The sequence below is a fragment of the Narcine bancroftii genome, chromosome 4 (assembly GCF_036971445.1).
Source record: "Narcine bancroftii isolate sNarBan1 chromosome 4, sNarBan1.hap1, whole genome shotgun sequence".
In the NCBI taxonomy this organism is placed as follows: domain Eukaryota; kingdom Metazoa; phylum Chordata; class Chondrichthyes; order Torpediniformes; family Narcinidae; genus Narcine; species Narcine bancroftii.
In genome coordinates this window covers 187,329,297-187,353,869 of record NC_091472.1, presented here as the reverse complement: position 1 = coordinate 187,353,869, position 24,573 = coordinate 187,329,297, and the positions used below count along the sequence as shown (strand labels likewise).

The 24,573-nt window shown below is 44.8% G+C and overlaps 1 long non-coding RNA gene across 1 annotated transcript in view; it reads left to right on the top strand.

Moving 5' to 3' along the window:
• LOC138761320 (uncharacterized) overlaps positions 1-24,573 on the top strand; it is a 73,881-nt gene that overhangs the window by 499 nt on the left and 48,809 nt on the right. The gene's annotated exons all lie outside the window — the stretch shown is intronic.

The window sequence follows — 24,573 nt, the reverse complement described above, 5'->3', positions numbered from 1 at the left end:
TACTTTTAACCTTCGTGGACGTGTGAAATCCACCTCGGGGCCACGCTGGTCTCTTTAATATAGGAGTGATGGAAACAGCTATTGTAGATGGCTTTAATTTAATGAAGGGCTCTGTGGTGCACTGTTGGTCAGAAGCAAACACACAAAACCAAAAGACTGTACAACAGGTTTCATTCCACTAAACTTCCACAGAACCAGTTGTTCACTCTGAGAGTGACTTCGAAGGGCCGGTGGGGTTTGGACCATTCAGGTCGGCTGATTGACAGCCGGCCAAGTCTTGTTTTGTCCCAGTGCTCTTTTGCAGGTATAGAGGTTGCCCCCTGCAGTAGGCCAGTGGTGTACCACCACAGTCACAACCCTTCTTTAAAATTGTCCCGTGGGGATGGGGGGGGGGGTGTAATTGCAGTAAAGAGTCCTAAAAAATATATACAGTATTTACAGATTGAGAGCCGTCGCATGACTGGCTCCTTCCTGGTCACTGGTCGGTGAGGGTGTGCGGGGGCTAGGGGCGGGGGCCAGTGGCTGGCGTGGTGAAGCGCGGAGGAGTGACCAGGGGTTGGGGTTAAGGCATGTGTGCCGCATCGGATGGGCAGGGGGACAGGTTTGTCCCCCACGGTTGTAGTAAGTCCTTTGTGCCCAAGGAAGTCTTGAGTGCCCCATAGCTGTCAGGGGTGTGTGTCAGGCCAACAGGATCCTGGGCTGGAGGATGCTGTGCTGTGGTGGGGGCTCCTGCTGGTGCCAGGTCCTTGGTTGAGACGGTGTCCTCCCTGCTGCTGCCGAACCTAACATAGGTGTAGTTGTGGTTCATGTAGGAGGAACACCTGCTCGACCAGGGGTTCGGCCTTGTTTGCCCGCACATGTCTACGCAGGAACACCGGTCCCAGGGATGCGAGCCATGCTGGAGAGACATTCCCATCACCGATCTCCTGGGGAATGAAAACAGGTGTTTGTGAGGGGTCTTGTTAGTAGCCATGCACAGGAATGACCGAGTGGCATGGAGTGCTTTGGGAAGAGCATCCTGCCAGTATTCTATGGACCACCCCTGCCTTTCAGATCACCCCATTTTCGCGTTCCACTTGCCCATTACCTCTTGGGTTGTAACTGGTTATGCGACTAGTCACGATGCCCCTTGCTGTCAGATACTGGTGTAGTTCCTCACTCATGAAGCTAGACCCCCCCGGTCGCTGTGGATAAATGCAGGGTAGCCAAACATGGTGAAGATCTATGTCAGTGCCCTGGAGGTGTCTGGGCAAGGGATAGCAAAAGAGAAGCGGGAGCACTCGTCTACGACCGTGAGGAAATAGATGTTCCGATTTGTGGAAGGCAGGGGCCCCTTGAAGTCCATGCTGAGGCGCTCAAAGGGCCTAGTGACCTTCACGACATGAACCTGGAGTGGGCAGAAAAAGCGAAGTTTGAATTCTGCGCAGACCTGGCACACCTCGGTCATGGTCCTGATGTCCCTGATAATGTACGGGAGGTTCTGGGACTTGATAAAATTATATAAGCAGGTGACGCCTGGGTGGCAGAGGGACTCGGGCAGTGCCTGCAGCTGGTCATCATAGAGTGACGCGCAGGTCCGGGAGAGAACGTCGGGGGAGTTGTTAAACTTTCCCAGATGATACTAGTTGTCGTTGCTGTATATTGTCAGCTTGACTCTCCAGCACAAGATCTTGTCATTTTTGATCTTGCCCCTGTGGGTGGTATTGATCATGAACGCCATGGGCCACTGGTTGGTGAGGAGGGTGAACCTCTTGTGCGGGCCAGGGAGTGGTGCCAGTGATGGACCGCTTCCGTGATCGCCTGGGCTTCATTTTCAATGGCAGAGTGCCCTAGCTCGGAGTCGTGGAGGGTCCTGGAGAAGAAGGTGACCAGGCACCACCGCCCCCCCCCCCTTGGTTGAGGGTAGCGGTGAGGGCTACCTTGGAGACATCGCTCTCCATCTGGAAAGGGGAATCCTCGTCCACGGCATGCGATGTTCTGCCTGATGCACATGAAGGCTACCTGTGCTTTGGATAGGAGCAGGAAAGTTGTGGCCTGGGCCAGTGGGCAGACCTTGTCTGAGAAGTGGGGAACTCACTGAGTAGTAAGAGAATAAGCCAAGGCACCTGCGGAGGGCTTTGAGCGTGGGGTGGAGGGGCAGCTCCATTAATGGGCGTATCCATTCTGGATCTAGGCTGATGACACCATGTGCCACGATGTACCCCAAGATGGTGAAGCGGGTGGTGTTGAACACACACTTCTCTTGTTGTAAGTGAGCTTCAGCTCCTCAGCCATCCAGAAAAATTTCTCCAGGTTGGTATCGTGGTCCTGCTGGTCTTGGCCACAGATGGTGAGATTATCCAGGTACGGGAAAGTCACCTTTACCCTGTGCCGGTCTACCATCCGATTAATCTCCTGCTGGAAGATGGAGACCCCATTTGTGACCCCAAACAGAACTCAGCAGAACTGGTACAGATGCCCGTCCGCCTCGAAGGTGGTATAGGGCTTGTTCCACAGGTAGATGGGGAGTTGGTGATAGGCCAACTTCAGGTCAATTGTGGAGAAGACCCGGTAGAGGGCTATCCATGGTAAGGATTAGTGCTCAGCTGGGTGTACTGGTTGATGGTCTGGCTGTAATCCATGACCATCCTCGGCTTGCTTCCCTCTTTGACCACTAGGACTTGGGCTCTCAAGGGTTGTTGCTGGGCTCTATGACACCTTCCGCCAGAAGCCACCACACCTCTGCCCTGATGAAGTCTCTGTCCATGGCGCAATAGCGCCTACTTCTGGCGGCTATCAGCTTGCAGTCTGGCGTGAGGTGTGAGAAGAGTGCGGGAGGGGTGATGCGCAGCATGGAGAGGCCACAGGTTGGCTGAAGCTGGTTGGACGGTGCGCTGTGGAGGTAGTGACCTCCCAAAGGTGAGGGTGATACTCTGCAGATGGCATTTGAAGTCTAAGCCCAGGAGAACTGAGGCGCAGAGTTTGGGCATGACTAGGAGCCTGAACCCAGTGTATGTCTCCCCCCACTCCCCCCCACAGTGCCTGTGTTGACCACATTGTAATCATTTTGGCCCTGGGAGGGCCTCAGTGATGGCGGCGTCTGCGCCTGTCCGGCCCAAGGTGGTGGTGCTGCGAGGGAGGGTGAGGCATGGCTGGCCTTCTTCCCCAGCTGCGCTCGTTGCGCCAGGGGAAGTGATGTCATCATGGCTGCGGAAGTGATGTCATTCCGTAGACCAGAAGTAACATCTTGTAGTCTTCTAAAGGCGGTGATGGCGAGAGCGAGGGCTCATTTGGGCACATGGTGCGCACGCGGCGATCATTGCCGGCGAGGCCAGAAGTTGGGCCGCTGGGGTTGGGGAGGCTGGAAGTGGTGGTGGGGCAATGGCATCACTCAGCAATCGCACATGTCAGGGATTGTGGGGGGGGGGGGGGGGCGCGAAGAGATCGTAGAGGGCTACTGAGCTGCTGGCTGGCTTTGAGAGGCATACTTTGGCGAAGTGACCTTTCTTGCCACATCTTGAACAATATTGGTTTTTGGCCGGGCAATTTTGGCGCGATCGACGATCAGACCCACACTGAGACCCACAGTAGTTACATGCATGCTGGACACCCGCAGCAGCGATGTTTTCTTCCCCAACTTGATCTAGGGCCACAGCAGCCAAATGTACTGACCACGTGGAGGCCTGAGGAAGCCTGGAATCGAAGGCTTCGGTGTGCAGGGCTGCTTCCTCCAGAGTTTGGACTACCTCCATTGTTTTGGCCAGGGAGTAGATATTGTCCTCCAGCAGCTTCTGCCTGATAGCCCTCGCAGGCATCTCTGATCAGCCTCTCGACCTCCCTTTCATTTACCCCAGGTTCAGCCAGACAAGGTTGGGCCAACTCATGCAGGGCTCCCAGGTAAGACTCGGCCAACTCCCCAGGTAGTTGGGCACAGATACTCAAGAAATCCACATTCGTGGGAGGTTTATACATGGTGTTCATCGCTTCCGAGTACCCGGTGCAGATTTTGAGTGCCTGGAAGGCTCTGGGACCCAGCTTTGATCGGAGTAAGACGAGCCAATTTTGATCAGAGTCCAGGATGTGATTGGCATGAGCCTTGATGATCGCTTCGACCGTGTGCTTCCAGATCTCGAAGCGTGTTGGTGCTTCCAGGTGGAGTGGGTCGATTTTGAGGCTCCCGGCGCTCAGGAGCTTTTCCACAGCAGCTTTAAGAATTTACTTTGAATAAATTGTGGTGCAATGTCGGTCAGAAGCAAACACACAAAACCAAAAGTCTGTACAACAGGCTTTATTCGACATGAACTTCCACAGAGCGGACTGTGAGGAGTCCTGCCGTAAAGAGTGTCTTCGAAGGGCCGGCTCAGGCTTATATCCCGGAGGGTGATTGACACCTGTTGGGGTGGGGCTTGGTCTATTCAATTCGGCTGATTGACAACCGACCAGGTGTTGTCTTGTCCCTGTGCTCTTCTGCAGGGTCAGAGGTGCCCCCTGCAGTAGGCCAGTGGTGTTACACCACAGGCTCAGGCCCGAAAAGTTGGTTTTGCATCTTTATCTTTGCTGCATAAAGAATGCTGCATGACTTGCTGAGTTTCTCCAGCAATTTTGTGTAAAATGTCCACGGGTATAACCTGAATTCTATTCTGCTTGTCACAGTGATGGATCAACACATGTTGCTTGTGGAGGTGACCTCCCTGCCAGTGTGGAATGTGTGAATTGAGGGTAGTCACATGCCCTCCCCATCTGGAACTTACTCGGAAGTCACATCACTTGCCAATCAAGGTTGGACTCTGGCCACCTTGCCTTTGGTTCATCACTGGCCAGAAGCCCTGATTTGCACTGTACATAGTTCCTCAACATGATTATCCAACTGCACGAAAACCAACAAGGTCGGGTCAGATACAGCAATGAGCTCTCTGAACCCTTCTCCATTAACAATGGCGTGAAGCAAGGCTGTGTTCTCGCACCAACCCTCTTTTCAATCTTCTTCAGCATGATGCTGAACAAAGCCATGAAAGACCCCAACAATGAAGACGCTGTTTACATCCGGTACCGCACGGATGGCAGTCTCTTCAATCTGAGGCGCCTGCAAGCTCACACCAAGACACAAGAGAAACTTGTCCGTGAACTACTCTTTGCAGACGATGCCGCTTTAGTTGCCCATTCAGTGCCAGCTCTTCAGCGCTTGACGTCCTGCTTTGCGGAAACTGCCAAAATGTTTGGCCTGGAAGTCAGCCTGAAGAAAACTGAGGTCCTCCATCAGCCAGCTCCCCACCATGACTACCAGCCCCCCCACATCTCCGTCGGGCACACAAAACTCAAAACGGTCAACCAGTTTACCTATCTCGGCTGCACCATTTCATCAGATGCAAGGATCGACAATGAGATAGACAACAGACTCGCCAAGGCAAATAGCGCCTTTGGAAGACTACACAAAAGAGTCTGGAAAAACAACCAACTGAAAAACCTCACAAAGATAAGCGTATACAGAGCCGTTGTCATACCCACACTCCTGTTCGGCTCCGAATCATGGGTCCTCTACCGGCACCACCTACGGCTCCTAGAACGCTTCCACCAGCGTTGTCTCCGCTCCATCCTCAACATCCATTGGAGCGCTTTCATCCCTAACGTCGAAGTACTCGAGATGGCAGAGGTCGACAGCATCGAGTCCACGCTGCTGAAGATCCAGCTGCGCTGGATGGGTCACGTCTCCAGAATGGAGGACCATCGCCTTCCCAAGATCGTGTTATATGGCGAGCTCTCCACTGGCCACCGTGACAGAGGTGCACCAAAGAAAAGGTACAAGGACTGCCTAAAGAAATCTCTTGGTGCCTGCCACATTGACCACCGCCAGTGGGCTGATAACGCCTCAAACCGTGCATCTTGGCGCCTCACAGATTGGCGGGCAGCAACCTCCTTTGAAGAAGACCGCAGAGCCCACCTCACTGACAAAAGGCAAAGGAGGAAAAACCCAACACCCAACCCCAACCAACCAATTTTCCCCTGCAACCGCTGCAACCGTGTCTGCCTGTCCCGCATCGGACTTGTCAGCCACAAATGAGCCTGCAGCTGACGTGGACTTTTTACCCCCTCCATAAATCTTCGTCCGCGAAGCCAAGCCAAAGAAGAAGAAGTACCAGCACTCAGCACATTTTCTCTCTCTGCCTTGAGGTCCAAGCCAAGGACACCGCTTCATGCCAGATTGCTACTGTGGAAGTCGGTGGAAGGGTCACAAGTAAGGTGAGAACTGCAGCTCCCCCTCCCCCCACCCCCCCCCCCCCCCCCCCATTGGTCAGGGCACCAGGAGTTTGTGTAAGATTCCCTGTTTATAGCGTGTGAGTGGGGTCAAATGTTAGTTTACCATTGTCAGAGAATGCTGATGTCGGAGTTGAATGTATTGTTGCTTACGTGAATTAGTACTTGTGTTCCTTTTAACTGTTTATTTCCCATGTGTTAATAAAAGTTACGTGTCGTTGTAACACATGTCCAGACTCATCTCTCTGTGAACCCACTGAACCTGATACTCTTCTCAACACAACTGGCATTGCAAGCAGGGTTCAAAGATTTATGACTGGACATACATGGAGTCTTAACCATGTGGGAGATTGTATTAATAAGTGTGTGTGGTGTGTGTGTGTGACTCTGTTGGATGCTTGTGTGATTATGTACCTGCTCACTAATGGGGACAGCAGAAGGTGACCCACAGTTAGGGAAGCGACCCCAGGGCTAGATTATAAAATCCCTAGGTGGACCGATGACCATCAGGGATTCAGCCATTTGGTGGCAGGGCGATTGGGACGACAGCTTGGACCTCACAGAGGGAAGATAGGGCACCATGTGGTCTCCCACCTGGAGTTACTGGGGTTTCCCGAGGCCAGTGAGGGGCACCAGTGGGATATTACATCTGAGTTAAGTAATCAGGGTGTTCAGAAAGATAGGGAGATAGAATCCCTGCAACATGAGGGTTGTGAATCTGGCTCGCAGCTTCACCAAATCATTGTCCAGCAATATGTGCTCCCCCACCAGAGGTGACTGTCGGACTCTGCCTTTTCCCTACCCTCAATTTAATCTATGTGTCGTCTGAGTCCAATGTGCTCATTGAATGAAGTGATAGGAGAAGGTATTCGGTTCAACAATCAGTTTATTACACAGCACAAGAATAAAGCTTAACATAGCTCAGGTTCAGTCGTTAGTTCATAGGTCACCTGCTCAGTGAGCTATTCCCCAAGACTGACTCCTAGTGTCCAGTCTCTTCTATTTATATAGATCAACATTATTACACTGAACAAAAGTTGGCTTTCTTTGCTAGATTCCTTGCATAAGATTTATCTCAAGCAATTTCCTGCTCTGCAGTTATCTAGGGTGTAGACCTCCCATCTTAATCCTCAAGGCCAGAACATCCTGTTGGCTTGATCAGAAATCAATTCATACCCCATATATTTAATTATTTCTTTGTACTCATCTGGCCATAAACTTCTGTTCTACTCAGTACCTCCTTACGCCTTAACCTTCCTACTGAATTGGTTTATACATTTTCTTTGTCTCTGACATTCTCAGTCATGGTTCTATTTGTTCTCATCTGGCCATAGTCTTCTGTTCTACTCAACACCTCCTCATGTCTTAGCATTCCTCCTAGATTGGTTCATATATTTTCTCTCTTTTGTGTTTGGAGACAGCAAATTCTGCACGTACTATACTCAGCCAACTTTGCTACATACTGTGGCTGTTACTTAATTGCATTCCTATTTCCCTTAAACAGTCTTTGTTGTTTGGCTTGGCACTGTGGACGAAGATTTATGGAGGGGTAATATCCACGTCAGCTGCAGACTCGTTTGTGGCTGACAAGTCCAATGCGGGACAGGCAGACATGGTTGCAGCGGTTGCAAGGGAAAATTGGTTGGTTGGGGCTGGGTGTTGGGTTTTTCCTCCTTTGTCTTTTGACAGTGAGGTGGGCTCTGCGGTCTTCTTCAAAGGAGGTTGCTGCCCGCTGAACTGTGATGTGCCAAGATGCACGGTTTGAGGCGATATCAGCCCACTGACGGTGGTCAATGTGGCAGGCACCAAGAGATTTCTTTAGGCAGTCCTTGTACCTCTTCTTTGGTGAACCTCTGACTCGGTGGCCAGTGGAGAGCTCGCCATATAACACGATCTTGGGAAGGCGATAGTCCTCCATTCTGGAGACGTCACCTACCCAGCGCAGTTTGATCTTCAGCAGTGTGAATTCGATGCTGTTGGCCTCTGCCATCTCAAGTACTTTGATGTTGGAGATGAAGTCACTCCAATGAATGTTGAGGATGGAGCGGAGACAACGCTGGTGGAAGCGTTCTAGGAGCCGTAGGTGATGCCGATAAAGGACCCTTGATTTGGAGCCGAACAGGAGTGTGGGTATGACAACGGCTCTGTGTACGCTAATCTTTGTGAGGTTTTTCAGTTGGTTGTTTTTCCAGACTCTTTTGTGTAGTCTTCCAAAGGCACTATTTGCCTTGGCGAGTCTGTTGTCTATCTCGTTGTCGATCCTTGCATCCGATGAAATGGTGCAGCCGAGATAGGTAAACTGGTTGACCGTTTTGAGTTTTGTGTGCCCGATGGAGATGTGGGGGGGCTGGTAGTTATGATGGGGAGCTGGCTGATGGAGGACCTCAGTTTTCTTCAGGCTGACTTCCAGGCCAAACATTTTGGCAGTTTCTGCAAAACAGGACGTCAAGCGCTGAAGAGCTGGCTCTGAATGGGCAACTAAGGTGGCATCGTCTGCAAAGAGTAGTTCATGGAAAAGTTGCTCTTGTGCCTTGGTGTGAGCTTGCAGGCGCCTCAGATTGAAGAGACTGCCATCCATGTAGTACCGGATGTAAACAGCGTCTTCATTGTTGAGGTCTTTCATGGCTTGTTTCAGCATCATGCTGAAGAAGATTGAAAAGAGGGTTGGTGCAAGAACGCAGCCTTGCTTCACGCCATTGTTAATGGAGAAGTGTTCAGAGAGCTCATTGCTGTATCTGAACCGACAAACAAACAGTATACTTGAAGTAAATAGTAAATTGTTACATAGTACTGGATTAATGAATACATAATGAATAGTACATAAGCATATTTTCTATGATTATTTAACCCCTTGGTTCCAACAGTCCCCCTTTTGGTCTCATGAAAATGAGACCAACCAAACCACCCATTAACTTATGGGACCTCAGGAGTTTTGGCAAAGACTGGCATCCACGACCCCTTATTAAACTTAACCTCATAAATTTGGCCATTATGAACACACTTCAGTCCAGTGGGGGCCCCAACACAGTGTTCAGGAAAGTCAAGTCCAATCCGCAAAGTACTGTTTCGGATCATTATGGGCCTCCCAGGCTGACCACAAACACTTTGTACAGTTGTTTCCTTCTCCAGATGTTTCAAGGGCTAGGAACAACATCACCCATAGTCCCCACATAGTATTCATCCCAGCTCCCTTCATTGTTTTGATGCCAATAAATGGATTATACCACTGGTATACAGTCACCGTAGTCCAATAGTCTCTTTAAAAAGGGACGTGTTAAGTGTTCTTAGTCCGTGGTTTCTTCACAGAGTCCCAGTCACCTCTGTTCGAATCTGTTCCAGTGTCCGTGTCGGTGGGTCTGTTGCTGTTCACTGACTCCAATGATACCACATCTCTCCTTTTCCCAGTAGTCGAACCGCGTGGGACGTCCTCTCCACCATTCTGTAGGGTCCTGTCCACCTGGCCTCCGACCACTTTCTCTTGATCACCTTTAGCAGAACCCACTCCGCGGCTGATGGTATTGGGGTTTCACCTTTTCGTTCAGTACTTGTAACCTGTTGTGAAAAAGCTGATACCAGAGCCGTTAGTTTATCATAATAAAGCTTACATTTCATTAGACTAACCTCTTCCTTTGTGGTCTGAATCCCGGCTCCAGATCCCGGAAACTGGTGCCCCGTTTGCAGTTCATGCGGAGTAAATCCTGTCACATAACTTACCGAACTCCTTATTGACATCAATGCCAGGGGCAGCGCATCCACCCAATTTAATTTGGACCATGCCTGCACTTTCCTGATCTTACCTTTTATTGTTTGGTTCATTCTCTCCACTTTTCCTTGGGATTGTGGATGATACACCGTTCCAAAGGCATGTTTTAACCCTAACATCGCTTTTACCTCCTGTAAATCTTCATTCTTAAAATGACTCCCATTATCTGACCTGATCTTCCTAGGAAATCAGTGTATAGGAATATACTGGTTGATTAGGAACTTAATTACTGTTTTTGCATCTTCTCTTTTGGCAGGGATTGCCTCCGGCCAACCTGTGTACACATCTACTGCTACTAAGAGGTATCAATATCCCCTTGCCCTCTCTATCATGTCCGTGTAATCAATTACAATTTCCTGCCCTGGTAACTTAGGCAATGGAAACTGTCCTTCGTGAGATTTCACAGTCGCCTTGACATTATATGTCATACATACCTTACACTCTCTGATATGATTCTCCACCATCGCCAGCAGGAAGGGGTGCCACCAATGTATCAAATGCCTTATCATCTGTTTCTTCCCACAGTGGGTTAACCCATGTGCCTCCTCCAGGAGGGGTTTCATGAGTCCAGATGGTAATACTGGCCTACTGTCCGTTGATCTCCACAGTCCTTGATCTTCGGTTGCCCCCCTTTCTTTCCATATCATTATTTCCTGGGGTGATGCCTTCGCTTGTTCCTGAATTATTACTCCTACCTCACAAGGTGGCAATAAGTCATGTGCCGTTCTATCTGGCTGCATCATAATAAACTGAGGGCCGTACCCTGCTGCCCTTTTTGCGGCCGTGTCTGCTTCCTGATTTCCCCGAGCTACCATTGTATCTGTTTTATCATGGCCCTTACATTTAATAACTGCTAATGTCCTTGGTTTCAGGAGGGCCTCAGCCAATTTCCTAACATCCTTCTCGTGTTTAATTGGGGTCCTAGCTGCTGTTAAAAACCCACTTCTAATCCATTGACTAAGCTCAACCTGTATTGTCCCTACCACATATGCAGAATCTGTATATATATTTACCTCCTTTCCTTCTGCCCATTCTAATGCTGCTATCATTCCCTGTAGTTCGGTCAGTTGTGCTGACTCCTTTCCTCTCACTGTCCCTGTAATAATTTCTTCAAATCCTTCTGTAGTTTTCCGTACTACCACATAGGCGGCTTTTAATCCGTCCGTGGGGTGTCTGTAACAATAACCATCTGTAAATAAGGTTTCATCTGGTTCTCTCAAGGGTGTAGCCTGTAAATCAGGTCTTATTTTAATATCCCTTAGAACCCTCTTTTCACAACAGTGTGGTTCTCCCACTCCCACATTGTCTGCCATGTTAATGCCTTCATGGGTAAATGTAATATTTGGAGTATTCAGGATCTTTTCCAGTCTCGTCTGCCTCAGTGACGTCATTGTAAATGCTGTCGAGCTCACAAATGCTACAATACTGTGTGTTGTTAATACCGTCAGGGCATGCCCCATCACTATGTGTGCCACCTTTTGTAAAATTTTTGCTACCCCCGCTGCATGTCTCGTACATGGTGGGTGTCTGTCTTCAGTCAGATCCAGTGTGATACTCACATACATTAGCACACATCTTCCACCCCCTTTTTTCTGAAAAAGAACACCATCAATTGTGTGTGCTTTTTCAGAAACATCCAAAAAGAAAGGGTGTCTATAATTTGGAATCGCTAAATCTATAGCAGTTGTAAGAGCTTGCTTAAGTAGAATAAAATTCATCTCAGCCTGTGCAGTCCAATCAAGTGTAGCTCCCAGATTCCTCATCCCCTGCTCATTCACTAAAGTTCGCAGTGGATGTGTCAACTCACCATACGATGGGATAAACTGCCTACTATAACCCATCAAGCCCAAAAATGAAAGCATTTCCTTAACTGTCTTTGGTTTTGGATGATGTAGTATCGCTGTTCGATGCACAGGGGATATCCCTGTACCTTTCGCTGAGACTATTCTTCCTAAAAAGGAGACCACTTGTCTGCAACATTGCAACTTTAAGCGAGAGACTTTAAAACCTGCCTTGAACAGCTGCATTAGGGGGGGGGAGTCACGTGATGGAGTAGTGGCCAGACAGTGAACTCCAGCCCTCTCCAGAAAAGTAAAAAAAAATAAAGGAAAACACAAAGGCACAGAAATAAAAGTTAAAGAAAAGTGAGTATAAAGGTGGAAAGAAGATGGCGACAAAAAAAGAAAAATCGAAATCAACGGTAAGAAGAGAGGAAGAGAAGACAACGGAGGAAGAAGGAGAAGGCCTTACCTGTTCGAAGAGGCCCGCGGTGGAGAGAGAAACCCGCTTCCTCAGGTCGGTAGAAAGTGGACTACAAAAATGGCTCGTTGAGCCGAGTAAAAGTGCGCAACCGCGCATGAAAAACAACACACCAACGGGAGGGGTGACCAGCTGGGGAGTCGATCTCCACAGCCGGCAACGACAGCTGCAGAACACCTGCAGCAAGAAGAGAACACAGAAGACAATGAAAACAAGAAAGAAAAGAAGAAAAGGGCAACAAAGAAACAACAGATGGCCAACCCAGAGGAAGAAGAAGAGGAAGAGGAAGAGTACAGTGAAATAGAAGAAGAAGGGAAAGGCAAGATAAAGGATATACTTTCTCTTATTAAAGAATACATGGAATCATTTAAAGAATGGCAAACACAGGAATTTAATGATTTAAGAAGAAGAATAAACAACACAGAAGAGAAAATGAATAAAATAGATATGACCTTAACAGAAATGGGAAAGAAAATGGACAGATGGAAGAGCGGGAAGCAGCAGTAGAAATGGAGGTAGAGGACTTAAAAAAGAAATTAGAGGAATCTAATAAAAAAGCTATAGAGACACAAGAACTGTTAGCTCAGAAAATAGATATAATGGAAAATTATAACAGAAGAAATAACATAAAGATAGTGGGCCTTAAGGAAGATGAAGAAGGCAAGAATATGAGAGAGTTTATAAAAGGTTTGATCCCTAGGATCCTAGGATGTCCAGAACTACAGCAAGAAATGGAAATAGAAAGGGCACATAGAGCATTGGCCTTTAAACCACAACCACAACAAAAACCAAGATCTATTTTAGTAAAATTCCTAAGATATACTACAAGAGAAAAGGTACTGGAGAAGACAATGGAAAAAGTAAGAGAGGGCAACAAGCCACTGGAGTACAAAGGGCAAAAAATCTTCATTTATCCAGATATAAGTTTTGAACTCCTAAAGAAGAGAAAGGAGTTCAATACAGCAAAGGCGATTTTATGGAAGAAAGGGTATAAATTTATACTAAAGCATCCAGCGGTATTGAAAATATTTATTCCAGGACAACAAAACAGACTATTCTCGGATCCAGAAGAAGCACGAAAATTTGCAGAACAATTACAAAATAGACTGAGGGAAGAAGACGTGTAATGAGAGTAAAAATGACCACGATTTATATGTATGTGGGTAAAGAGGTATAAGTGTGTATATGTATAATGTGCATACGTGAATGTATCTGTACTTAGAGGAAAATATAGATAGTATAGACAAGAATTAATAAGGGAAGGAAATGGAATAGAGGGAATAAGGAGGGAACTAAAAGAGTGACCTTTGTTACATATGAAAAGTGAAATCTTTTCTGGGGGGGGCTGGGTGGGGAGGAGTTGCGGTCACTGCAAAATCAGCTGACGCTTGCGAGTGAATTCGCAAACCAAAATGGAGAAGGGAGATGTTGTTGTCCGACAAGGGATAAAGGACAACTCAGGAGGGGAAGGGGAGATTGGGGCTAAAGAAGTTTTAAATAGGAGAATAAGGAAAATGTTTGATGTTTTAGGAATGTTGTCTTATAAAGGGTTTAAAATAAGAAAACAGAATGGAAAAGGAGGAAAGGTAATGATGGAAAAACGGAAAGGGAAGATAAACAAAATATAAAATGGCTACGTTGAACTATATGACTTTAAATATTTATGGAATGCATAGCCAAATTAAAAGGAAGAAACTGCTAAATTTACTGAAAAAAGAAAAAATTGATATAGCATTTGTTCAAGAAACACACTTAACTGAATTGGAGCACAAGAAATTAAAGAGAGATTGGGTAGGACATGTAACAGCAGCATCGTATAATTCAAAAGCAAGAGGAGTGGCTATATTAATTAGTAAAAATGTGCCATTTAAAATAGAAGAGGAAATAATAGATCCTGCAGGGAGATATGTAATGATAAAATGTCAGATATATTCGGAGTTTTGGAATCTACTCAATGTATATTCACCTAACGAAGAAGATCAAAAGTTTATGCAAGATATCTTTTTGAAGGTAGCAAATACGCAAGGGAACATATTAATAGGAGAGGATTTCAACCTGAATTTGGATTCAAATATGGATAAAACTGGGAAAAAAATTAACAGAAAGAACAAAGTAACCAAATTTATAATTAAATCAATGGAAGAAATGCAACTTTTGGATATATGGAGGAAACAACACCCAAAAGAAAAGGAATATTCATATTACTCGGCTAGACATAAAACATACTCAAGAATAGACCTATTTTTGTTATCAGCTCGTATGCAAGATAGAATAAGTAAAACAGAATATAAAGCTAGAATATTATCGGACCATTCACCCTTAATATTGACAGTAAAGCTAGAGGACATCCCTCCAAGAATGTATAGATGGAGATTAAACTCCATGTTACTTAAAAGGCAGGATTTTAGAGAATTTATTGAAAAACAAATAAAAATGTATTTTGAAATAAATACGGAATCAGTGGAAGATAAGTTTATACTATGGGATGCAATGAAAGCATTCATTAGAGGGCAAATAATAAGTTATGTAACCAAGATGAAGGACTATAATCAGGAAACAGAGCAGTTGGAAAGGGAAATAGTAAATATAGAAAAAAAATTAGCAATGAAGGAAGATATAACTAAAAGAAGAGAATTGGCGGATAAAAAAATAAAATATGAAACACTACAAACATATAAGGTGGAGAAGAATATAATGAAGACAAAACAGAAATATTATGAACTGGGTGAAAAAATGCACAAAATCCTAGCATGGCAGCTTAAGACAGAACAAGCTAAGAAAATGGTATTGGCATCAAGGAAAAAAGACAAACAAATTACATATAATCCAAAAGAAATTAAGGAAAACTTTAGAGAATTCTATGAACAATTATACCGAACTGAAAACGAAGGGAAAGAAGGGAAAATAGATGAATTTCTGACTAAAATTGAACTACCAAAACTACAAATAGAGGAACAAAATAAATTAACAGAACCATTTGGAATAGTAGAAATACAAGAGATAATAAAAAAATTACCAAATAATAAGGCACCAGGAAAGGATGGATTCCCAATAGAATTCTAGAAAACATTTAAAGACTTATTAATTCCGCCCCTCCTGGATGTAATCAACCAGATTGATGAAACACAAAGCTTACCAGATTCATGTAAACAGCAATAATTACAGTAATACTAAAGCAAGGGAAAGATCCACTCTCGCCAGCGTCATATAGACCAATATCTTTACTAAACACAGATTATAAGATAATAGCTAAACTATTAGCAAACAGATTAGCAGAGCATGTACCGAAAATGGTAAATTTAGACCAAACTGGATTTATCAAAAAAAGACGCACAACAGACAATATTTGTAAATTTATTAACTTAATTCATGCAGTAGAAGGAAATAAAGCACCTACAATAGCAGTTGCTTTAGACGCAGAGAAGGCCTTTGACAGAGTAGAATGGAATTATTTGTTCAAAGTATTGCAAAAATTCAGTTTACCGGAGAAGTATATTAATTGGATTAAAGCATTATATAAGGGACCGTTAGCAAAAGTGACAGTAAATGGACATGTATCAAAGCAATTTAACTTAAGCAGGTCAACGCGGCAGGGATGCCCACTATCACCTTTATTGTTTGCGTTAGCTATAGAACCACTAGCAGAATTGATAAGAATAGATAATAATATAAAAGGAATAAAAACAAAAGACAAGGAATATAAAATCAGTCTATTTGCGGATGATGTTGTAGTGTACTTAACAGAACCAGAACTATCAATAAAAGAATTATATAAGAAATTGAAGGAATATGGAGAAGTGTCGGGTTACAAGATAAACATAAATAAAAGTGAAGCAATGCCTATGAATAATGCGGATTTCTCAAAATTTAAGAAGGAATCTCCATTTAGATGGCAAATGCAGGCAATAAGATACCTAGGTGTACAAATAAACAAAAATCTAGGCCAACTATATAAGCTCAATTATTATCCACTAATGAAAAAATTACAGGACGATTTAGAGCATTGGAAAGATTTGCCACTAACATTAATAGGAAGGATAAACTGTATTAAAATGAACATTTTTCCAAGGATATTATACTTATTTCAGGCATTGCCAATACAACTGACAGAAAAATTCTTCAAGGAGTTGAAGAAAATAATAAGGAAATTTTTATGGAGGGGGGGAAACCGAGGATAGCACTAGATAAATTAACAGAATGGTATAAACAAGGAGGCTTACAATTGCCAAACTTTAAAAATTATTATAGAGCCGCACAATTAAGATACCTATCAGATTTTTATCAAACAAGGGAAAAACCAGACTGGACGAGATTAGAATTAGATAAAATAGGGGAAAAGATACCTGAACACATATTATATAAATGGGATGAAAAATTGGTACAACATAGAACTTCTCCAGTATTACATCATCTCCTCAATATTTGGAAGAAGATTCATGTAGAAAGAAATAAAACAAATTATCAATTACCAAAACTAATATTGACGCAAAACAAGTTACTCCCTTTTACAATAGATAACCTTTCCTTTAGAGAATGGGAAAAAAAAGGGATTAAAAGAAATGAAAATTGTTTTTCAGGAAATTGATTCTTATCCTTTGAACAAATGAGAGATAAGTACAATATAACTGGAGATACAGCGGTGGCATATTACCAATTGAGATCCTACTTGAAGGATAAATTAGGAAGCAGTTTGAGTTTGCCAGAGGCAAGTAACCTTGAATATGTGATTACAGATACAATGATAATCAAAAGATTTATAACAAATATGTATATTAAACTGCAAGAAAAGGAGAATGAGGAAGCAAATGGTAAAACTAAACAAAAATGGGAACAAGATTTAAATATAAAGATAAAAAAGGAAACATGGGAGAAATTATGTTCTGGAACGATGAGAAATACAATAAATACGAGGCTACGTATGATACAATATAACTGGATACACAGACTATACATTACACCTCAAAAGTTAAATAAATGGGACCCAACAGTATCTGATAGATGTTTTCGATGTAAAAAAGAAATGGGAACAACAATTCATGCAATCTGGACATGTGAGAGAGTAGAAAAATTTTGGGAAGATCTCAATCAGAGATTAAATAAAATAACAGAAAACAATATACCAAAGAATCCAGAGATCTTTCTCCTAAGTAACATAAAAAACAAAGAATTTGGAATTGATTTGGAGGATGCACAAAAAAGATTTGTTAAGATAGCTCTAGCCGTAGCAAAAAAATGTATTATGTCAACCTGGAAATTGGAAGATAATTTGAAAATACAACAATGGTATATAGAAATGAATAAATGTATTCCATTAGAAAAAATAACATATAGTTTAAGAAATAATATTGAAATATTCGAACAAATATGGGAGCCTTACATTAAATACAATAGCGAAAACCTACCGGGGACAATCATTACCTAAGTTGATGGAAGGAGAAGGAAAGAAAAGAATGGACTCAGTAGAATTTCTGATGTATTTTTGTTGAGTGACAACATTGTCTGACTGGTTTAATGTATCCTAGATTGTATACCTTAAATGGATGGGGGGGGGGGGGTGTGGGGGGGTGGGTTGGGAGGAGGGAGGTTGGGGGGAGAAAATGTCACTGTATATGTGTGAAAAGGAAAAAGTGTGTATCATGGCTAATGTGATTTATGGTGTGAAAAATAAAAAATTTAAAAAAATTAAAAATAAAGAACAGCTGCATTAGCAGGAGCCTAGTGGCCTCCAAACAGGAGGCAGGCTCAGATGCTGCCAATAAGATATCATCTACGTACTGGATCAGAACTACCCCACCTGGCAGTACTAGCCCCCCCAGCTGTTCTTTCAAAACCTGATTGAAAATCCCTGGGGATAAGATAAAGCTCTGCGGGAGTCGAGTATAATGTAACTTTATACCTCTATATGTAAAGGAAAACACATCTCTAAACTGTTCCGCCAGCGGCAAACAAAAGAAAGCATTTGCTAAATCTATACAAGAGAACCACTTGTGGTCTGGAGTTAAAGCAGTCATGGCGGTATATGGGTTTGGTACTGGAACTGTGGGTGTTCGTACAATACCATTGATATGCCTTAAGTCATGGGCCATCCGATATTTGCCCATTTCCTGTTTTGGAACAGGTAAGATGGGTGTATTCCAACTCGAACATGAATGCTCCAACACCTCTGAATACATTAGGCCATCAATGGTATCTGCCAGACCCACCTCAGCCTCGGGTTTATGGGGATACTGTGTCTGCCAAATGGGAGTATAATCTGAAAGTTCAAAGGTTATGGGATCAACCTGCTGGCAAAAACCCACGTCTGCTGGTCCCACTGACCAAAGGTCCTCAGGGAGAGAATCTAACCTAGGGGCAGAGTTGGGATGATCCATCTTTTCTCTACCATGAAAGCGTTCAATCTGTCTATGCTCAAGGAGGACCGATCATTTGAAGGGTACAAAATCCTGTACGCCTGACCAGATGGAGAAAACTGCACTGTCGGTATTTGAGTATCGGACTAGTCCCTCAAGGACATCAAGTTCCGACACATCGGTCCCAAATCTTTTCCCTGGTGATTAGTGCCAATTGTAAGAGTGACATGAGGAATGGCCTCACCGACCATCACATACCCCTCCAGCTGCTCAGATGTCAGTGCAACTGTAGCGGCTACTCCCTCCTTTCCTAACACTATGTAGTCCGAATTAATCTCCCATTGCATGCCCTCTACCTCTTCATAAAAGGCATGCTGATAAATTTCATCCCCATCTCTATCGTAAAAGAGGGTAACATGGAAGGGGTCCGAGGGAGGGGTATGCGGGTGTAACGTCTGGATCCACAGCTTCCATTGATTATAAAGCTTTAGTAGCCCTCCCTTCTGTGGGTTCTCCGGCTCTAGCAGTCCCCAGTAAATGTCAGCCCATAGTCCCTCAGACGTTGATCCTCCAGCGGCTGACAACAGCATCTGAGAACTGGAACAAAGCGTAGTTAATGAACAGTTCATTGAATATCCATTTGGAAAGGTGACCTCTATTCCGCTAGGTCTGCAAAGGATCGATGCTCCACACCTGACCAGCAGATCTCTGCCCAACAGATTAGTAGGGCACATTGCTGACAGAATATATTGATGTGGGAAAGTCTGTCCTGTCATAGAAGTGATTAGTGGTGTAGAAAATGGCAGATTTTCTGGTGTACCCGAGAACCGTATCAACTGGACGCTAGAGGATGATTTTTTAGATTGAAACTCTGCACCGGTAAATGTTGAAAATCTGCCACCCGTATCTACTGAAAAGGATACTTCCATGTCCATCACTTTAATCTGCAGGAAGGGGTCTGCCAACCTAACCTGCTTTTGGGTGCTCGGGCCCCATCACTGCTGGTAACATTGCTCCTCCTCCGTTAGCAATGGGAATTGTCTCGTTGGAGCGAGAGCCGCATGGGGTACCTGATGTACCGGGGGGTGGCACTGACGATCTCTGGGGCTGGACCCAAGGCTCATATTGTGGTGGTCCATATCCCCTTCCCCCAGTGCCCTGAGGACCCCATGCTAGGGGGCAGTCTCTCTTCCAGTGTCCTGGCTGATCACATCCAAAACATACGGCTGGCTGCATTTGTGGAACACCCCGACCTCTCCCTCTTCCTCGGAATTCCCCCATTGGACCTCCAGTCCTGCCCCCATAGGTGGGACCTGGTGCCCAATTTGGGGCCGGGTGCCAGTACATATTATTCCCTTGTGGTGGCTGCGGTGGCTGCTGAATCATCTGGTTTGTACACTTTGAGGGATTCTTTTTTGCCTCATTGGCCTTTTTCCTAGCCTCTTCCAATTGGAGCTGAAGGAGTTACACTTGTGCAGACTCCGTAATTTGTTTGTCCTCCTCTTGCTTAGCCCTATAAAGCTTCATGTGATGGGTCAAATGTTTTTCCCATTGCTCAGTCGAGCACCAGGAATATCAGGGTTATTCTCTAACGCCTCCCTGACTACAGCTGGCAACCCATTCGCTACGGCAGACCTAAATAGTGTAGTTTGCAAGGGTCCTGTGGCTGGGTGTACTCTGGCTTTATCCGTCCAACTCTCTTTACACTGACTTAAAAAGGTCAAGATCTCGTCATCCTCCTTAATGGAAAATGTCAGGGACTGCATGACACCGGGGCGAATGGGAAACTTAATCCGCATTGCACCTCCTAGTGCCGTAGCACGTTTTGCAAATGGTTCGGCATCAGGGCACCTAGTGGTTCCTGCGACCATTTCTACCTGCTATGTCTCACAGCCCAAGCTGTTTGCCTAATAATGCCCTCCAGTCTCCCATTGCTATCTTATGTCCTATCGTATGTGGGCAGAACTTTCCCATCCACGCTCCGCCTCCCTCAGTAGGAGGTGGCATTTTATCCAAAACACAATTCATATCGGTGAACGAGAAGGGTTGATACCTTTCCCCAACTTGTGGTCCTTTATAAATTAGCGGCATCTGTCTATATCTTTCTGGGAGACGTAATTCCTCCCGGCCTCGCAACTCATATCCCGAAGGGGAGCAAGCGCTTCCCTGACCCTATCTTTTGTGTGTGATCATTCTTCCCCTAATAGTGACTAGCTGTTCCTCATCCTCGCTCTCCACACTTACACTCACTATCTCACTTTCCTCGTCCCGAACTCTCTCCCGCTGCCACCTTACACTCACTGGGTCACCTCCCCTCATTGCCTCCTCTTCTTCCTGTTGTCTATTGTGAGGAGTGGGGGTGGTGTGATCCTCTGACATTCCTACCGAGAAGGCATTCTCAAGTGTTTGGTCTTGCTCTCTCTCATTTGTTTTTTTCCAGTCGCATACTAGTTTCCCTTACTTTACATACATCTTCCTGTATTCCCTTTGTCAATTCCTTTATTGTCTCCACACTTTCCTCCACAACTACTTTCAGTCTCTCTTTCACCTCCTGGAGTTTTTGTCCTGTTAATTCAGTGACATTCACTATTCCCTCATTTATCTGCATCACTGGCATCTGAGGAATCGGATAAGGTGGTGGCAACGTCTCTGGTAACTTTGGATAGAGCAGGGCTGATGGCTTAACATCCCCTGTCACCTCCTTCCCCTTTTCCTCCTTTGTGATAGAGGATGCCTTTTTAGTAGAATGCTGAAGGTTTGTTTCCACAGCCATGCAAGCCAATGTCATATTATGTAAATTTGCCCTCCTCTGTTCCTTCACTTCCTTCTGTTGTTTAAATTTTCTTCTATTCAAGATAGACCCTTGTCCCTTTTTCTCATGTTCCTGTATCTCCTTTGTTGCCTCCCTTTCGGCTTCTCCTAGATATCATACAAGCCTGATTTTTTTCTAATCTTAGTGGCACCTTCCCCTGACTCTGCAGCTCTTTCCATATCTGATCGTACCATTTCAAAGCCTTTACTTCCTCTCCCTTCGGTAGTCCTCCCATTAATTGACTCCTTGTTTTTTCCCACTGCTGGTTCAAAGATGGAGGAATCCATACACATCCCCCATACTCCTGACATTCCCCTAATTCTCCTTCCATCTTTCGTTCCTATGTTTTTTCCTTCAAACCTCGTAATTCAATGAGTCTCTCACCTGGTAGAATTTCGGCGCCCTTCAACCTACTATGAACCTTCACACTTTCTTGTAACCACAAAAGAAAAACTTAACACAATACTCAACCAAATAACTATGCAATACTAAAACAAATAACTCATACAATATGTTAACTAAATGGCCAAGACCTTTAACTTTTATAACTATGTCTCTACTAGGGGACTCTAACCCCTATTCCTCTAGGGGGCCTCTAATCCCTGTTTTTTCCAGGGGACTCTAACCCCCGTTTTTCTCCAGGGGACTCTAACCCCCGGTATCTCCAGGGGAGTCTAACCCCCGGATTTTTTAAACTTTATTCATTGGCTTTTACTAGGACTTTTGCAGAGTAGTGACAAAACACAATTTTATCGTTGCCAATAGCAGAACTTCATTTAAACAGGCGTCTGCTTACCTCCTTTTGTTGAGTGGCCACTTGTTATCACCACACCACAATCGACCGGTGTTTCGTCTCTTTCTCTTCCGTCACTTCTCCATCTTCATCACTTCGGGGTCACCAAATTGTCGGACTCTGGCTTTACCCTACCCTCAATTTAGTCTATGTGTCATCTGAGTCCAGTGTGCTCATTGAATGAAGTGATAGGAGAAGGTATTCAGTTCAACAATCAGTTTATTACACAGCACAAGAATAAAGCTTAATAGAGCTCAGGTTCAGTCGTTAGTTCATAGGTCACCTGCTCAGTGAGCTATTCCCCAAGACTGACTCCTACTGTCCAGTCTCTTCTGTTTATATAGATCAATATTATTACACTGATCAAAAGTTGGCTTTCTTTGCTAGATTCTTTGCATAAGATTTATCTCAAGCAATTTCTTGCTCTGCGTTTATCTAGGGTGTAGACCTCCCATCTTAATCCTCAAGGCCAGAACATCCTGTTGGATCCTGTTGGCTTAATCAGAAATCAATTCATACCCCATATATTTAATTATTTCTTTGTACTCATCTGGCCATAGCCTTCTGTTCTACTCAACACCTCCTTATGCCTTAACCTTCCTACTGAATTGGTTTATACATTTTCTTTGTTTCTGACATTCTCAGCCATGGTTCTATTTGTTCTTCGTCTGGCCATAGTCTTCTGTTCTACTCAACACCTCCTTATGTCTTAGCATTCCTCCTAGATTGGTTCATACATTTTCTCTCTTTTGTGTTTGGAAACAGCAAATTCTGCACATACTATACTCAGCCAACTTTGCTACATACTGTGGCTGTTACTAAATTGCATTCCTATTTCCCTTGAACAGTATACTTGAAGTAAATAGTAAATTGTTACATAGTACTGGATTAATGAATACATAATAAATAGTACATAGGCATATTTTATATGGTTACTTAACTCCTTGATTCCAACATGACCCCTGATTAATCTATCTTGTGAGCTCTCCCAACCCCCTGCCACAGGAGAAGACCACCCTTCAAGCTGTTCATTTCTTGAGGTGAAGGTCTATGAAATGCTCATCAGAGCAGACAGCTGCTATCTCATCTCTGATCACAGCCATTGACTCGTTTTACCCGCAGGAGCCTTTGTCACATTTGAAATCTAAACCTTGTATTGGGCGCAGACTTTGTAATAGACCTTTTGAGGTTTTTCCTCTCTTTTTTAATCACCCTGAGCTGCAGTAATGATAAGTAGTGTCAGTGAATTGAAGTTACAATTTGGAGATTCAAAGTTACAGTTTATAAATAGAGTGTCATTGATCAAACAATAGTAAACTCAACATGGTTATCCAACTGCACAAAAACCAACAAGGTCGGGTCAGATACAGAAATGAGCTCTCTGAACCCTTCTCCATTAACAATGGTGTGAAGCAAGGCTGCATTCTTGCACCAACCCTCTTTTCAATCTTCTTCAGCATGATGCTGAACCAAGCCATGAAAGACCTCAACAATGAAGACGCTGTTTACATCCGGTACCGCACGGATGGCAGTCTCTTCAATCTGAGGCGCCTGCAAGCTCACACCAAGACACAAGAGCAACTTGTCTGTGAACCTCTCTTTGCAGATGATGTCGCTTTAGTTGCCCATTCAGAGCCAGCTCTTCAGCGCTTGACGTCCTGTTTTGCAGAAACTGCCAAAATGTTTGGCCTGGGAGTCAGCCTGAAGAAAACTGAGGTCCTCCATCAGCCAGCTCCCCACCATGACTACCAGCCCCCCCACATCTCCATTGAGCACACAAAACTCAAAACGGTCAACCAGTTTACCTATCTCGGCTGCACCATTTCATCGGATGCAAGGATCGACAACGAGATAGACAACAGACTCGCCAAGGCAAATAGCACCTTTAGAAGACTACACAAAAGAGTCTGGATAAACAACCAACTGAAAAACCTCACAAAGATTAGCATATACAGAGCCGTTGTCATACCCACACTTCTGTTTGGCTCCGAATCATGGGTCCTCTACTAGCATCACCTACGGCTCCTAGAACGCTTCCACCAGCGTTGTCTCCGCTCCATCCTCAACATTCATTGGAGCGACTTCATCTCCAACATTGAAGTACTTGAGATGGCAGAGGCCGACAGCATCGAATCCACGCTGCTGAAGATCCAACTGCGCTGGGTAGGTGACGTCTCCAGAATGGAGGACCATTGCCTTCCCAAGATCGTGTTATATGGCGAGCTCTCCACTGGCCACCGAGACAGAGGTGCACCAAAGAAGAGGTACAAGGACTGCCTAAAGAAATCTTTTGATGCCTGCCACATTGACCACCGTCAGTGGGCTGATATCACCTCAAACCGTGCATCTTGGCGCCTCACAGTTC